The sequence below is a fragment of the Lactuca virosa genome, chromosome 7 (assembly GCF_052849685.1).
Source record: "Lactuca virosa cultivar CGN04683 chromosome 7, Lactuca_virosa_CGN04683_v6, whole genome shotgun sequence".
In the NCBI taxonomy this organism is placed as follows: domain Eukaryota; kingdom Viridiplantae; phylum Streptophyta; class Magnoliopsida; order Asterales; family Asteraceae; genus Lactuca; species Lactuca virosa.
Window position 1 is genome coordinate 42,458,877 of NC_136432.1, and position 16,743 is coordinate 42,475,619.

The following is a 16,743-nucleotide window of genomic DNA, read 5'->3' on the forward strand; positions in this document are numbered from 1 at the left end:
ACCTGCACCTGTTTCTACTCTTTCTTCCTCTTTTCTCTTGTCGATCAGTACACATTGACATTAGCCAATACAATGGCGCCTCTCACAGCATTCACTACTGCAGAGAAAACAGCCCACAACTCTCATAAATTTGCCTTTACTTTGTCCCCAAACAACTATGGCTACTGGAAAACTATGTTACAGCCCTTTCTGGTTACAAACAACCTGTTCGGGTATGTTGATGGCACCATACAGTGCCCACCAGCCACCATCGTGTCCACCACCCCTACAGGAAAAGAAGGCGACACCATGACCACATCCACATCTACTACTAACCCTTGTTACAATACATGGGTCTCTAATGATGCGCATGTTCGAATGCTTATTCTGTCCACCATCTCTGAGACGTCTTTTCAGCATGTTCAAGGTAATACATCACGTGATCTTTGGCTGTCTTTAGAAAGTGCTTATGCTCCTCATACTTCTTCTCGTGAATATACTCTTAAAACCCAACTTCTGAAAATCACAATGAAAGAAGATGAGTCCTCATCTGCTTACTTAACCCGTGCACAAGAGTATTCTAATGCTCTTGCTAATATTGGCGAACCAGTTAAAGAAAAGGACCTTGTCATGCTGGTTATCTCTGGCTTAAGAGAAGAATACAATGGCTTGAAATCTACCCTTTTAGCAAGACAGTCTCCAACAGCCTTTGCTGAACTTCATGGTCTACTGTCCGACCATGACTACATGATTACAAAGACCTCCACAGTGATGCCACCAGCCCAAGCGTTCACAACCACCACTAGACAGCCCGGTTCCATGGCTGCTGGTTCGTCTCTATCACAAGATGAAGCAATCCAAGCTGTTCAAAAGCTTGCACAACAGCTGGGGTTACAGCTCCAGCCAACTAATTCAACATCAGCCCAAGCTTTTTACACAAATCGATCAGGAAACAATCGCAACAGCCGATCAACAAACAACCGTGGGCGTGGCAGCTACAACAATCGTCCACAAGGAGGAGGTAATAGAAACCAATTTAGTTGGGCATCTAATCAAAATACTGTGTATGGTACATGTAACAGGTGCGGTATTGGGCATGTTCCGTCTCAATGCCCTAATCGAGATCCCTCCACCATACGTGTGAGACAACAACAACCATCCGCTAATTTTGCAGATTATCGATCCCGGGCCTCCTCTACCTGGGTCACTGATACTGGGTCTAGTCATCATGTTGCATCCGATCTCTCGAGCTTTGATCACTCCGAGGCATACCATGGCCATGACAACTTACATGTTGGCAACGGTAAAGGTTTACCCATTCTCCATATTGGCTCCTCTAAACTCTATTCTCCTAATAAAACTTTTCATCTCTCACAAATTCTTCATGTTCCAGAAATCAAACAAAACCTTCTTTCTGTTCAAAAATTCTGCGATGATAATAATGTTTATTTTGAATTTCACACTTCCTTTTTTGCTGTGAAGGACGAGAATACTCACACTACCCTCCTCATGGGTCCAAGTAGTGGCGGCCTTTACTTCTTCCACCTTCCGCAGTTGCAGTCTACCTCGTCTAAAGTTGCTTTCTCCGCTACTCGTGCTTCTTCCGTCACTTGGCATCAACGACTTGGACATCCCCATCCGCAGCTGTTGAAGTCAATGATTTCTAGATATAGTTTACCTTTATCAAACAATTTTGTCAATTCACCTTGTGATTCTTGTTCTATTGGAAAATCTTCAAAACTTCATCTATCATCTTCTAATTATAAAAGTTCTCATATTTTAGATTTACTCTTTTGTGATGTTTGGGGACCAGCCCCTGTTACTTCTTTTGAAGACCATCGATATTTCTTACTATGTGTTGATCATTTTTCTAGTTTTATGTGGATTTTTCCCTTAAAATCCAAATCTGATGTCTTTAGTACTTTCCAACAGTTTCTTCTTACAGTAGAACGACAATTTCAAACCAAACTAAAATCTCTTCAAACTGATTGGGGAGGTGAATTTCGAAACCTCTCTAAGTTTTTCTCATCTCTCGGCATTACTCATCGCTTGTCTTGTCCTCACACGAGTGAACAGAATGGCGTTGTTGAGCGTCGTCACCGTCATGTGGTCGAAACCGGCCTCACTCTTCTTGCTCAATCCGGTGTTCCACAACGGTTTTGGCATTATGCTTTTGACACAGCCGTCTATCTCATAAATCGTATGCCTTCTAGAACCAACTCCAATATCTCACCTTTCGAACATGTTTTCAAACACAAACCTGATTTTTCCTTTCTTCGTGTGTTTGGTTGTTGATGTTATCCACATCTCCGTCCGTATAACAAGCATAAAATGGATTTCAGATCTCTTCCGTGCATTTTTCTTGGATATAGCACCTCCCACCATGGTTATCGGTGCTTTGACCCTCTTTCCGAACGCCTTTATATCGCTCGTCATGTTCGTTTTCATGAACAATTATTCCCTTACCAAATCAGCCCATCATCTCCACCCACATCTTCCTTTGATCCTTATACATCCTCTTATCCTACTCCTGTACCTGACATATCAACTCCTTCCAATCCATCCCCTACACCTCCTACGTCACCTACACCATCTCCTTCCAATACATCCCCTCCACCTCCTATATCACCTACACCATCTCCTTTCAATACATCCCCTACACCTCCTACATCACCTACACCATCTCCCGCATCATCTTCTTCCCCTATATCTCCACATGAACCTCCTCTTCCGCCTCTCCTTTATACCTTTGCTCGACGCCCTAAAACTACCACCACCTCTCAACCAGAAAACACCACATCTCAACTAGCACATTCTACCTCCCAACCCGACAGTTCCTCCTCTCTACCTCGTCCTCGTCCCTCTAATTTGCGTCCTAATCCTAAACTCTCTCAACCATATAGTTCGGCCTCCTATCATACTACTACTGTTCCTACCGAACCAGCCACCTTTAACGTTGCTAACAAATCGCCTCAATGGCGTCAGGCCATGGCCGACGAGTATTCTGCTCTTCAGCGCAACAACACCTGGTCCTTAGTTCCTCCTCCATCGAATGCTAATGTTGTTGGTTGTAAATGGGTCTATAAGCTCAAACGTGATCCAACTGGGGCAATTACACGTTACAAAGCGCGTCTTGTTGCAAAAGGTTATCGTCAGCAACATGGTCTTGATTATCATGAGACTTTTAGTCCCGTTGTCAAAGCGACTACAATTCGGGTGGTTCTATCCTTGGCAGTCTCACACAGTTGGCCCTTACGACAACTTGATGTTCAAAATGCCTTCTTACATGGCGATCTCACAGAGACAGTCTACTTGCAACAACCATCGGGTTTTGTTGATCCGGACAAACCTGATCATGTTTGTCTTCTCCACAAGTCTCTCTATGGACTTAAGCAAGCTCCCCGAGCATGGTTTCATCGGTTGTCAACTGCACTTCATGCTCTTGGTTTTCGTGGATCTAAAACGGATCCTTCGCTGTTTATATACTCCTCTAACGGTGTTCTCTTGTATATGCTTGTTTATGTTGATGACATTATTCTCACAGGAAATAGTACCGCTGATATCGACCGGGTTGTTCAGCATCTTAGTCGCATTTTTGCTCTACAAGATTTGGGGTCGTTATCTTACTTTTTGGGGGTTGAAATTATTAAGCAGGGGTCCGACATTGTTTTGTCTCAAAGAAAATACATACTCGAGCTACTTGAACGTGCGAATTTGTCTAATGCCAAATCTGTGCCATCTCCGATTACTACCACCGCCAATCTTGCCCTTGGCGACAGTCCACCATTTGAAGACCCGGTTAAATATCGTCAAACAGTTGGTGCACTTCAATATGTGACTCTTTCACGGCCGGATATTTCGTTTGCGGTAAACAAAGTGTGTCAATTTATGCACTCTCCGACTCAGAATCATTGGTCTGCGGTTAAACGCATTTTGCGTTACTTACTTGGCACAGTAACAAGTGGACTTTTATTTCAGCGCAATTCCGATAGTGTTCTTCATGCTTACACAGATTCCACTTTTAATGTCTTGAATGCTTTCTCTGATTCTGACTGGGCTGGTTGTCCGGATGATCGTCGATCCACTGGGGGATATGCTATATATCTCGGTTGTAATCTTGTCTCATGGTCTGCTAGGAAACAAAAGACTGTCTCGCGATCATCAACAGAATCCGAGTACAAAGCCTTAGCCGATACAGTTGCTGAACTCACATGGCTTCAAACTCTTCTACATGAACTACGATTTTCTACTCGTACTGTTCCAGTTCTATGGTGTGATAATCTTGGTGCTACATACCTATCTGCTAATCCTGTCTTTCATGCTCGTACCAAACATGTTGAAGTTGACTTTCATTTTGTTAGAGAAAAGGTTGCTCAAAAACAACTCCTGGTTCAGTTCATCAAAACAGATGACCAGATTGCAGATGTGTTCACTAAACCACTGCCTTCTCAACGTTTTCAGTTCTTGCGGTCCAAGCTAAGAGTCGCTCCCCGACCTTAGCTTGCGGGGGAATATTAGACAAATGTTATATATATTAGGCATTAATTACATGTTTATATTCTAGAGGGATCATAGTGTAAATATATCTATTATTAATACTTATGTAATCGTGACATTCTGAGAAGATATACAATTCACGTTTTACCAATTTAACTATACCTAATAATTTAGCGAACACTAGATTATTAGAGCTATGATCAAACCAATCTTAGATAAGTAATTGAAATATTGAATTTAGCTGTGCTAGAGAACTCATATTATGAATATTTATAATTTTTTTCTCTACAAATAAAGACCAATATTCATATGTTTTTATATAGTTTTAATTATTTTATAATATTAAAATGTTGGGTTGGTTTGGTTTGTTAATGGAGCTGATAAAAATTGTTTTAGTTGGTTGGGTATATAGATGAAAGAGAAAATATCCTACCTAATAAATAGAACTTTTTGTGACATGTCCTCTTCTCCTTCATTTGGACACATGACATTTTCTAGAATTTTTAAAATTTTCTATTTTCCACTTGTCATTTTATTGTATTTTTCATTTTGTTAAATTAAAATTCCAAATTTAATATGTAAGGTAATATATATGTAAGATATTTATTAGAAATGGTTTATATATGTAATGTATTCAATACATTAAAGCCTTATTAATTTTAATAATTCAAAATATTTCTCATTTTTCTTATAAATTCAAACTTTTTAAATTGTTAAAATTTCATATATATATATATATATATATATATATATATATATATATATATATATATATATATATATATATATAAATAAACCCACGTAATACATAAGTCTCACACCTAGTATTTTAATAAATGGTTGGGTTGATTTTAGTTGTGAATGAGAATAGTCTTAGAAGCTTTGTTTTTTCTTGCAATCTTTATTGCTTTAGTTTTTACTGCTCTGGCTTAGCGAGCATGTTTGATTTAATGTTTGTGCTTGATTCAGCCTTCTAAGACTTGTGTATTTTCTTCGAGCAAAATGGCCAAATTGTTCTTTGTTATACCCATATGCATGCTTTTGTCTTGACCAACATATAGACCAAAGATAAGGCCCGTTTGTTTGTTCGGCATAGCAGGATGGTCTTAAAGTGTGTTCCAACTTTTTTGTTCCACCAAAAAAGATGGAAGATGGACTCGTTCTTGATCTCTTGTATGTGCAAATGACGTGAATGTCATCATTATAATCAATATAAATAGGCATACAAAGGTTGTCCATTCCCGCCAAGCCCTATCTATATAACAAACGCAACTTAAGTAGTGTGTGTTATATTTACATTTGTGATTTCTATTGTGAAGAGTTCATATCCTTTTTGTAATTTTAAAACTGTTAAGATGAATTAATAATAATAGTTTTGGCGTGCTAGGGTGGGCATGGTTTTAGCATGGGACATCAGTTGATTTTTCTAATGAATATGTCGGGGGCCAAACACTCTCATATTCTTATTTAGAGTCGTATATAAATGGGTGGAGGTAATTCCAGATTTGTGTAATCTACTTGATGATTGTTTGATGATCATGTATATTTATGAACATGAATTAATAGAAATAAAAAAAACTTGAAAATGAAGGCAAAATCTAAAAGAATGTCATAAAATGAACTTATTAAAACTAAGTTAAAAGACTATTGGGAAGATATCAACCGCTTCTCCATCAATACTGTTTAAGCCTAAAATACTATTTATTTCCTTTAATCAAATACATTAAATACTATTTATTTCCTTTAATCAAATTCAGTTAAAACGTTAACGCATGAGTTACACAAAGTTATTGTTTTTTTATATTAAAAGTACAATACCACATTAACATCTTGTTGTAAATAGCTATATATCTCTTGATGACTTATCTATTGCAAGAAAAACCATGTGTGTATCTAGTTTATGGTACAACCAAACTCCATATCACATCACAGATACATAAACATTTACCAAATAAGAATATGACATGACAGAAAATACACTTTGTTGACCCCTCATGTATGATTAACGACAAATTTTGTTATGTTGTTCGACAGAGGGACCACTTTTGTATTGTTTTCTGCCATGGTGACCAATTATGTAATTATTTTGGAACTAATTTGTTAATCTTCCGAACAAGGATCTCTTAAAAAGTCCCTTCAAAAATAAACTATTAGAGTAGTGGTTTCTGAGTTTTGTTATGTTGTTCGGCAGTGGGTAATGGTTCTTTACCGTTATCTTATTCAGTTCCCGGTAATCTATACACATCCGATGCTACCCGTCCTTCTTCTTCACAAACAGGATCGGGGTTCCCCAAGGCGAACTGCTCGGCCTGATAAATCCCTTGTTTAGCAGCTGCTGCAGCTTTATAGACAACTCCTGCATCTCGGGAGGAGCCAACCGATATGGTGCCTTGGCTATCGGAGTCGCATCGGGGACTAGGTCGATCCGGAACTCCACCTATCTCTCCGGAGGTATCCCAATCAAATTCTCTGGAAACATGTCCGAGTACTCTCGCACCACTGACACATCGCTCACAGTCACCTTACCCGCTTCCCGGGTATCCATAACGTAGGCGACGTACCCTACGCAACCCTGTTGAAGGTAGCACCTAGCCCTCGCTGCTGAGCATAGAGCTGGTCCTCGCTGTGGCCTCTCGCCCTGAACTACTAACTCTCCCCCAGTTGCGGTCCTAATACGCACCAGCTGTTGTGCACAGTCGATCACCGCCCCATTAGGGTTCATCCAGTCCATGCCGATGATGACCTTGTTCCCCCGCAATGGAATGGGAACCAAATCCACGAGGTATCACTCGTCATACAACCTCAACACGCAATCTCGGAAAACCTTTGATGCCCGGACAAATCAGTCGTCGGAAATCTCGACCTCTAGATGATGATCCAACATCACTGAAGACTTAGAAAACATCTTGCTAAGCGCAAGAGAGACAAATGATCGGGTAGCCCCCGAGTCGAATAAGACCTGAACTGGATCCCGTTCACATGGAACGATCCCGTCACCACATCCGGTGCGACACGTGCCTCCTCGGTGGTCAGCAGGAAGGCTCGGCTCCTCACCACTAGAGCATCCGTCTTGCCGTGACGGCCATCCATAATCCGTAGGGTCGCTGGAGCTGGCGCCGCCACTGGCGCTGCTCCTGTTGTCAGTCTCGGGCAGTTGCCCTTTTTATGGCCCTTCTGATTGCAATGAAAGCAAATCAGGTCTGATGTCTGAAAGGTGTGGGTAGGGGCAGTACAATCCTTGCCAAAGTGCCCAGTCTTGCGGCACTTATAGCATCCCGATCCCCCAGTCCGGCAAACCCCCTCATGTGACCTGCCGTATTTCCCACAGCGGCTCCGGCCCTGCTGGCCCTTCGACCTAGAGTCGAATCCCTTGGGTTTCTTCCTTGAAACCCAAGTAACCTGCCTAGTCTCCGCCTTCCTCTTCTTGATGTGCTCTATGTCAATCTCCCCCCCCCCCCTCGACCTCGCAATCATGTTATCCAATGTCGGACATGCCGAATAGCTGACATGTTTCCGAATGTCATCTCTCAACATGTCGTGGTAGCGGGTCTTCAGCATCATCTCATCCCCTGCGTACTGAGGCACCAATAAGGCCCTCTCCCTGAATGTGGCGATAATCTCCGCCACCGACTCAGTCGTCTGCCTCATGTCCATAAACTCCCTGGCCAGCTGCTGAAGCTCTACAGCCGGCGCAAACTCCGCCCTAAATCTGGTCACAAAATCCGACCAAGTCATCGCCTCAATAGCTGGAGCTCCCAACGAATCGCCGACTGCCTCCCACCAGTCTCTAGCTTTGTCTCTCAAACACCCCGCATCAAATCGGACCTTCGACCCCTCAGGGCAGAAGCTAGTCAGCTGTGCAGACTCCATGTCTGCGATCCATCTCCTGGCTGCAATGGGGTCCTTCACCCCATGAAAGTCTGGCGCACCACTTCCCCTGAAGTCCGTGAAGGACAGTGTGCGCGAGCCTGACTGACTAGCTATCATATCACTCCGGAACGCTCTGAGGCGATCCTTCATTAGCTCGATGATCCCCTCCTTGATCGACCCAAAAATCACCGGGGTCGCCTCAAGGATGCCTCTCGTGATCTCAGATGCGATGAACTCACGTAGTCCGTCATCAACTGGCTTGGAACTTGCACCCGAACCTGATCCTAACCCAAACCCTGATCCTCCTGCTCCATGACGTGTCATCACCGTTCTGAAACAAAACACATAATCGTCAGGATCATACATAAACTCGAGAGGTCTCACATATTCTATAAGTTCCCTGGTTCTATCTCAACCCTCCTTGACTCGAGTACGGATCCTCTGCTTTCAGTAGTATGGGCCTATACTACCTTCCACATCTATCCGTACTTTCCTCAAGGATTTCCTTGACTTCACCAAGTCCCTTCTACTACTACTGCTCACTGCAATAATCTCATCCTAGGCTCTCCCTAGGGTAACTCTCCAAACCACTCTCCGCCATCAGCTGCGTAAAGAATCCCTGCTATCTTTACCTAACTAGCTCGCGAATACCATTACATATTACTAAGACCAGATAATTCTTCGAATGAGAGGTCCTACCCTACAACGGTTGGACTCAAACAAGAGCTACGAAATAGGGCTAGACCTAACCTTCTGAAATTATTTAGTCCTCACGATATGTAACTTAACGTATTCGTTTACTAGTTAGCCAAAGATAACTAGAATTCCTAGAAGCACAAAGCAAGCAGCATTCGGGCATTGAGTAACCCAAACCACGCATATTCTAATCAGGTTATCACATCACTGACTAATCAGTTCTTATCATGAATCTCATTAAGCACATATAGCAGGCACATAAGGCATCTTCCTAGATCCTTAGCCCTAATCTAACATGCGGTTCTCGTATATATAGCAGGCATATAAGACATCTTCCTAGATCCTCAGCCCTAATCTAGCATGCAATTCTCATAATCATATCATATATCGAAACAACATGTATGGGTATCTTGGGGAAAACTTACTTGAGCTTGGCCGATTGCACGCATCACACACCTTGTTCTTTTCAAAGTTCTTTCTCTTTTCAAATTCTTTTTCAGATTCTTTTTATAAAAATGTTTTTCTTTTGAAAATTTTCATACCAAGTCCTCAGTTTGAGTCCAGACACACCTGAGAGTGTGCCCGAATCCCTCAAACCAAGGCTCTGATACCAACTTGTAACATCCCAAATATCAAGGCCAAAAATTTCATTTTCGAGCTTAATAAATATAAAAACCATTTGTCTAAAAACAACCATAACATCAATCATAACAAATCCATAGTATCATTAGTCAATACATATCATGATAAACAATGTCAGAGTATAAAATCCCAAGGATCTCATATGCGGAAAATAGTGTGTGTGATGCGTTACTACCGTGCCAGCTCCTTTCCCGTGGAAGAAGAGGGACTTGAAACAAAAACTTTAAACCATAAGCACGAAGCTTAGTGACTTCCCATCCTTCGGTATCTTTCAATCGGTATCCGGGAGCTGGCCTCCCCTTCAGTATCTTTCAACCGGTATCCGAGAACTAACCTCCCCTTCGGTATCTTTAAACCGGTAACCGGAAGCTAACCTCCCGTTCGGTATCTTTCAACCGATAACCGGGGACTATTTACCCCTACCACTACCACATAATAACATATCATAAACATACTACCAGTCATGCATGGGTACTGCCTACCCCTTCAGTATCTTTCAACAGTTATCCGGGGACTATTTCACCCCTACTGCTACTAACATATATAACAGAGCATCCTAGTACATAAGCATATCAGATAGTGGCAAACCAGACAATTATCACAAAGACAATCATCTCATACGTAATCACCTACTGGTGGGCCGACATTGGTGCCTTAGACCCACCTCTACTAGAAGGTAACTCACCTCGATGTCGTACAGTAGCTGAATTGTCCTCGGCTCGGGGATCAACTCTCCTCAACTCCTACACATAATATTTCTCTTAGCTACTCATTCATACTCATAACCGTTTAAGGGTCAACTCTGGTCAATGGTCAAGTCTAAGGTCAACACTCTGGTCAAAGTCAACCTTTTGGTCCAAGTCAACATTCTGGCTGACTCAACTTGCCGAGTTGGTCCATCAACTAGTCGAGTTCCTGGGTCCATAAAACTTTGGGGTCTCGATACTGCTCGTTGAGTTCTTCCATAAAACCGTCGAGTTCCCCTTCATACAAGTCGGGGCATTTCACTCACAACTCGCCGAGTTCATCCTTGAACTCGTCGAGTGCATCTTCATCTCAGTTGGGACAATTGCTATCAACTCGCCGAGTTCATCCTTGAACTCGTCGAGCTCTATGATCTTCAAGTCCATAAACACGTCCAACTTGCTGAATCATCTTCTAGACTCAACAAGTTGCTCAATAACAGAAAAGGTTGGGAAACTACGACCCAATTCGCCGAGTCGTATGAACGACTCGTCGAGTCCTTCAAGGTCCAAATCCATACAGTCGATTTCAGTCGGGCTCAACGCATCCAAAACGTAGATCTGACCTCCTAGGGTCGATATTACACGTAAAGTTACAAACTTTACGTGCATGCATGGTGTTATGAGCTAAGAACACCAATACCAAGTCTAGAATGAAGTTTAGGCCAAAGGGAAGGGCCAAAGCATGATAAATTCGTGAACTTTATGACTATAAGGGCTTAAAGGGGTTTGGATCTGAAGTTACAACTTCAGATCACAGTCAATATCCGAAAAGGTTCGCATAAATGCTAAAAGATGGCCCTAAACTTAAGCATGGAGAGATCTAGCAATAGAGAAGTCAAGGTAACAACTTTATACCTCAAAGGGACTGGAAATGGAGCTTGAACTCTGGATCTACTGTTTCCTTGAACCTTCTTCTTCTTCTTCTAGCTTCAAGAATACACAAACTCCCTCAAGGATGGCTCACACACTCACAAAATGCTCTAGGGTTTCAAGTTAGGGTTTTCTGGACTAAGGGAGACGATGGAGGTTGAAATGGATGTCAGTTAAGGTGTTTAAATAGGGTGTAAACCCTAAAAATTAGGGTTTCATCCTGGCAGATCTACTCGTCGAGTCGAGGCTCTCGACTCATCGAGTAGGTGACTTAAGTCCCGCGTCCAATTCCCATTCTACTCGACGAGTTGGGCCTCTAACTCGTTGAGTCCCCTTGTAAAAATGATTAATTCAATATAAAAATACATACCATGAACATGGCGTTACATTCGGAGGTCGGACATCCACAAGAGATCAGAGGGATGATGATCTATCAAGTTCCTCCATTACCGGGTCATTAGGATGAAAACTCTGCACACACTCATTCTAAATTTTTCCCTCCATATTATCATGGCCATCAAGATCATCTTTTCCGGATTTCCCCCCTCTTAACCCAAATTCCTTCTTATTCCTTTCATCATCCTCTTTCATGTTTTTCAACGTTTCATAAATGCCAAAAAAGGATCTTGTAAATAGTCTTCTTGATCATCCTGAGATTGTAAACTCGAATGAAAAAGATGGTATCCATCCCAATGCTTCTTTAATTCGAGCTGTAAAGACAATTTACAAGATCGAAGAATAGTTGGCTATTTACAATCTCAAGAAGACTATTGTGATAACATGCTGAACGACAAATCCAAACTCAATGAAAGCAAATAAAATCGAAGAGTAATTGACTAGAGATTAGCCGACATTGATCGGCGTTTGAACCCGCTGAGGAATCCTGAAATCGTCGGAGTCAATGAAACTTTTTTATTTACACTTTGATTATATTTAAACAATGTTATTTGTCATATTTTTTAGGTTCCATATCTTTTTGTCATAAACAATGACCTTTTGAACCAATATCCTTTCATCTACTACTTAAAGTTCAATATCAATAAATCCAATTTATATCTATCTATCTCTTATAAAGGAGTTCATTCAAATGAATATGGTTCAAGGTATGACATCTATCTTGAACCATATTCATTTGGAACTCCAAAACTCTTCACCTTATGATACTTAAGTAGTTATTAATTAATTGATGTTTTCCTATATAAGAAACACTCTCTTCTCTTCTTTTTTCACTTTTCTTTATCTTTGCTTTTCATTTTCGTTATCTAGAGTGCATAGGAATGAAGTTTGTTGAGTGCAGGAGTCAAGCAAAACATTTTTGGTATTTAGAGATGACGAAGAATTTTCTCAAGGTTATACATTTAGAAACAAAAGAAAAGTGTTGTTAATTTTGATGTGTTATGTATTAAAAGTGTGTTTGTTAAAGAAAAAAGAAAAAAGAAACAATGATAATTTTTTAGGTGAAGGTTGTACATTTAGAGCCAAAACAAATTGTTGTAATTTCTAATAATTTTGAAGTGTGTTTAAACAAGAATTGTGTTTGATGAGTTCTCTTCACATTGATGAAATAAGTCTAGGAAAAAACTACAAATGTTAAGTGTGTTTTTGAAAGAAAAAAAATGAGATATTGAATTGGCTTTTGATGAGTTCTGTTCATATTGATGAATGTCCCAGTTCACTTACTTTGTGGCATATTTTTGTGTGTGAATATTGAAAAAACTATATAAGAATTCTATGGATGTTATTGTTGTTCTGTTTTGTCACAGTCGTGGCTTTTATTTTAATTACATAAATCTTTTATATCTTATATTTTTAATAGTTGTACTTTGAAAAGTTTTTATCTTTTTAATAGTTGTACTTTGAAAAGTTTACATTTCATAGTGTTCAACTTCCAAATAATTTATTACAAAATGGTTTTTGGAATAATCTATATCTCAATGATTATGCTATTGCATTTTAATACATATAAATATGATTAATTTATTTAATTGTATATTGGGGTTGAAAGTTATCATTTACTACACATAAATATGATTAATTTTCTTAATTGCATATTGGGGTTGAAAATTATCGACTATTAATCGTAAAAATTGGACAATTATTATTTCTAAAATTATAGGGACTTAAGTTTGTATATATTGCATCTTCCAAACATCTTTTTGTAATTTATTTGAAAATACATATAAATGTGAAAAAATTGTTACATAGTTATGAAATTGTTGTCTTAAATATATAACTTTGTATTATATATTTGATTAATATGTTTGTAGAGCAAAAATAACATATACTTTCATATAAATAAATACACACAAAATAATTGATGTATATAATTTAGTTTTTAATAATTGGTTTGAAGGTTTGGTATAATATTTAGTTTAGACATTAAAAGATTATACTATTCATTTAATTTACTAAACATAGTTTAAATGTTTTAGTCATATTTAATTAAGTCTCATAAGTATATATCATGAATGAAAAAGTCTCTTTAGTTGTAGTGATTTATTCCAAATAACATTTAATTGGAAGTTGAAAAATTAGAATATGAAAAGAGACTTGAATGCTATTAATAAATTTTTATTACATCTGGTTAAAGATGTAAATTTTATTATTGAATAAAAATGTATGAGGATTCTGTGTATGTTATTGTTGTATTTTGTCACTGTCATGACTATTATTTTAATGACAATTCTTTTAATTCTTATATTGTTAAGAGTTGTACTTTGAAAATTTTCCACATCATAATGTTCAAATTCCAAACTTTTTTATTACAAAATGGTTTTGGGAAGAATCTGTACTATGATATTTTTCTACTGTAATTTAGTACAACTAAATATGATTAATTTTATTAGTTATATTATCTATTTGATATTTTTTACAAAATACTCTCATTTGATTTTTGATGAGAGATTATATTTAACTAGATGGGAATTAGTTGCGCCTTTGGCGCTGCGTTTGTTTTTTCTCCTTATTTCAAGTTGTAGCAAACGATAGAACATATTATAATATTTATGAAAAGATATTACATACATTGACATGACCTGCAGTTGATAGAAAACAAATGATCTTTGAGTTACTTCATTTTCTTTTCACAACAAAAAGCAGTATGATCATAAAAATAGTGAAAAAGTACTCATCAAACAGAGATTGAGCCCAAAACTAAGCTTACCTTAGTAACAGATTCCAAAAAAAAACATAAACAAAGAATTTTAGCGCGCAGTTGGTGTGCATCATGAAAGTTTCTTTCAAATGTCAACATCAAGACGAAAAGGGCTGATGGGCTGATGCGCAGTTGGCGTTCTTCACTTTTGCACATAACATAGGTGAAGTGAGTAAATTTCCCAAATATTTCAGACGTGAACACAAAATCAGCACGTTGTAATACATCTTACTAGGCGTATCACTTACCCATGTGCACCAAATGTCCCCAGGAAGACAACTGTAAAAGATTTGTAAACAGGCTTGACATAAATAAAGGCAACAAATTAAAGGGAAAAAACAGAATTAAGGAGACTATACTAACTGACCTGTGTACTTAAATCACCAACGTCTGTAAATTCCATAAACTGCAAAACAGCCCCACAATCAAATTTGTTGAACAAACAAAGGCATAATCAATTCACAAAAAAAAAAAAACAACATAAGCAATTGCTTTAATTTATGCCCATATGATAATACATGACCTCTGTTTGAGAGTCTTCAAACAACTTCATCTTTCGGGCCCCCCTTTAATTCACTATCCTCCCTTTTGCTGACCTGTAAACAAACACATAGCTAATCACAGAAACATACACATACACACATAAAGAAAAACTTTAATATATTCAACATTCACAAATACAATCGATTGACTCCTAATTCACCTGGCCCTTAACTTTCGTACGGGATACGTTTTGCCGATGGTTTTGATAATTCTGGAAAATTGCACACCTTCAAACTGAGAGTCGCTTCTTCTGTTTGAAGAATTATTCAAATTCAAAGCTTTGGTACACCTAAAAACACAAATACAACCAAAAATTTAGGGATGAAGTAGAGTAAGTAAGAAACAAGTTGACTGTTGGTGTAAAGGAAGATTACCTCGAGTAGGTTCTAGGGAAATCAAGTTATAACCCTATATATGATACTTTCGTTGCGTCGATGCTCATATTTTCGACAATCATATCTCCAGATGATTACATCCCTCCTGGAAGAAGTGAAGCATAAAAAGATTTAAAAAATAATAAAAAACCCTAATTTGAAGATCAAACCTGGAAATTGTAAACAGGGAAATATGTAAGAACGTCAAAAAGAAGTGGTTGATGGAAGTTGCAAATAGCTTATCTTCTCCAATCCAAACATGTCCACTTCAGCCATTGACTGCTCTGTTTCCTTGATCCATCCATCAGTTTTACTGAAAACAAAATTCAAAAGTGACGGTTTTTTGGTTGAAGATGAATTTGACATAGGGTGGGGATCATTAATGGAAGAAAACTTCTACCGGGTGAGAAGACAGTCAGTTCCGAAAAAGTCCTTCTCTTTCTGTGTGTGACCATGCTTCTCTCCTAAGATTAATATTGAACTCCTGAGACTGATATTGAATGATGCAGAAACGGTGGGACAACAGCTCCGCTCTTAAGCCGATCAAAATCGGGATAGAAAAAAGGACAAGGTGGAAGGAAGTGAAAGGTTGTTGAAGAACGATATAATGGATTCTTTTATGTGGAGAAGCTGTAAATTAAAAGAATGGCGGTGGGAAGCATCAACTGGCCGAGAATTGTAACATGTTTATTTCCAGGTAATCTGTTTATAAAAATAATATTTATATTTTCAAACGTGATTTAGTTTTAGTAGAGAGTTCATTTCTTTACAAAACGTTCCTTCACTTTATAAAAAGAGTTATTACATTATCAAATATTTAATACTAAAGAGAGATTGTAACGTTCATAACATATTAAAATTTAAAACTTATATATATTGTATCCGAAAAAGGAGAAAAACATCATATGTACTCATCTAGGAGACTAGGTAGCAATCTAGTCTCGATCCACTTACTTGTATCTCAATCTTGAATCATATTGTAATAATTTATTCTAAACTGAAATAAGGAACTTATGGGGTTGACCTTGTGTTTTTCAGACGCCAGAGGGCCATTGTGGCTCTCTAACCACCATTACCGCTGAAAAGTGGTGATATCGTCAAGCATCACTACCACAACGCTATTAGGAATTGTTTATTCTAGGGATGTAAACAAGCCGAGCCGAGCCGAACTTCACGCTAATTGAGCCATCATCGTTTAAAGTTACTGAAACTCGAGCTCGAGGTTGAGGTCGTTAAGAGTCGGGAGGCTTGAGATCAAGTTCGAGCTCGTGAAACACATATGAAGCTCGGAATCGGCTCGTTAAGGCTCATTAAGACTCGTTTCTCCGAAAAGCTTGTTAAAGATAGGGATCGACTCATTATTTTTCTATTA

General features: G+C 38.8%; 1 long non-coding RNA gene across 2 annotated transcripts; it reads right to left on the minus strand.

The window, feature by feature from the left end:
- Positions 1-14,302: 14,302 nt before the first annotated feature.
- LOC145123574 (uncharacterized) lies at positions 14,303-16,050 on the minus strand. Of its 2 annotated transcripts, XR_013715199.1 has the most exons (8): positions 15,772-16,050; positions 15,542-15,684; positions 15,372-15,477; positions 15,158-15,286; positions 14,978-15,050; positions 14,822-14,860; positions 14,703-14,733; positions 14,303-14,594 (listed from the first exon to the last, which is right to left on the minus strand). It is a non-coding gene; the product is annotated as an uncharacterized LOC145123574 (long non-coding RNA). The 2 variants fall into 2 exon arrangements; XR_013715200.1 differs by having other exon boundaries at positions 14,303-14,599; positions 15,372-15,684; positions 15,772-16,046.
- Positions 16,051-16,743: the final 693 nt, after the last annotated feature.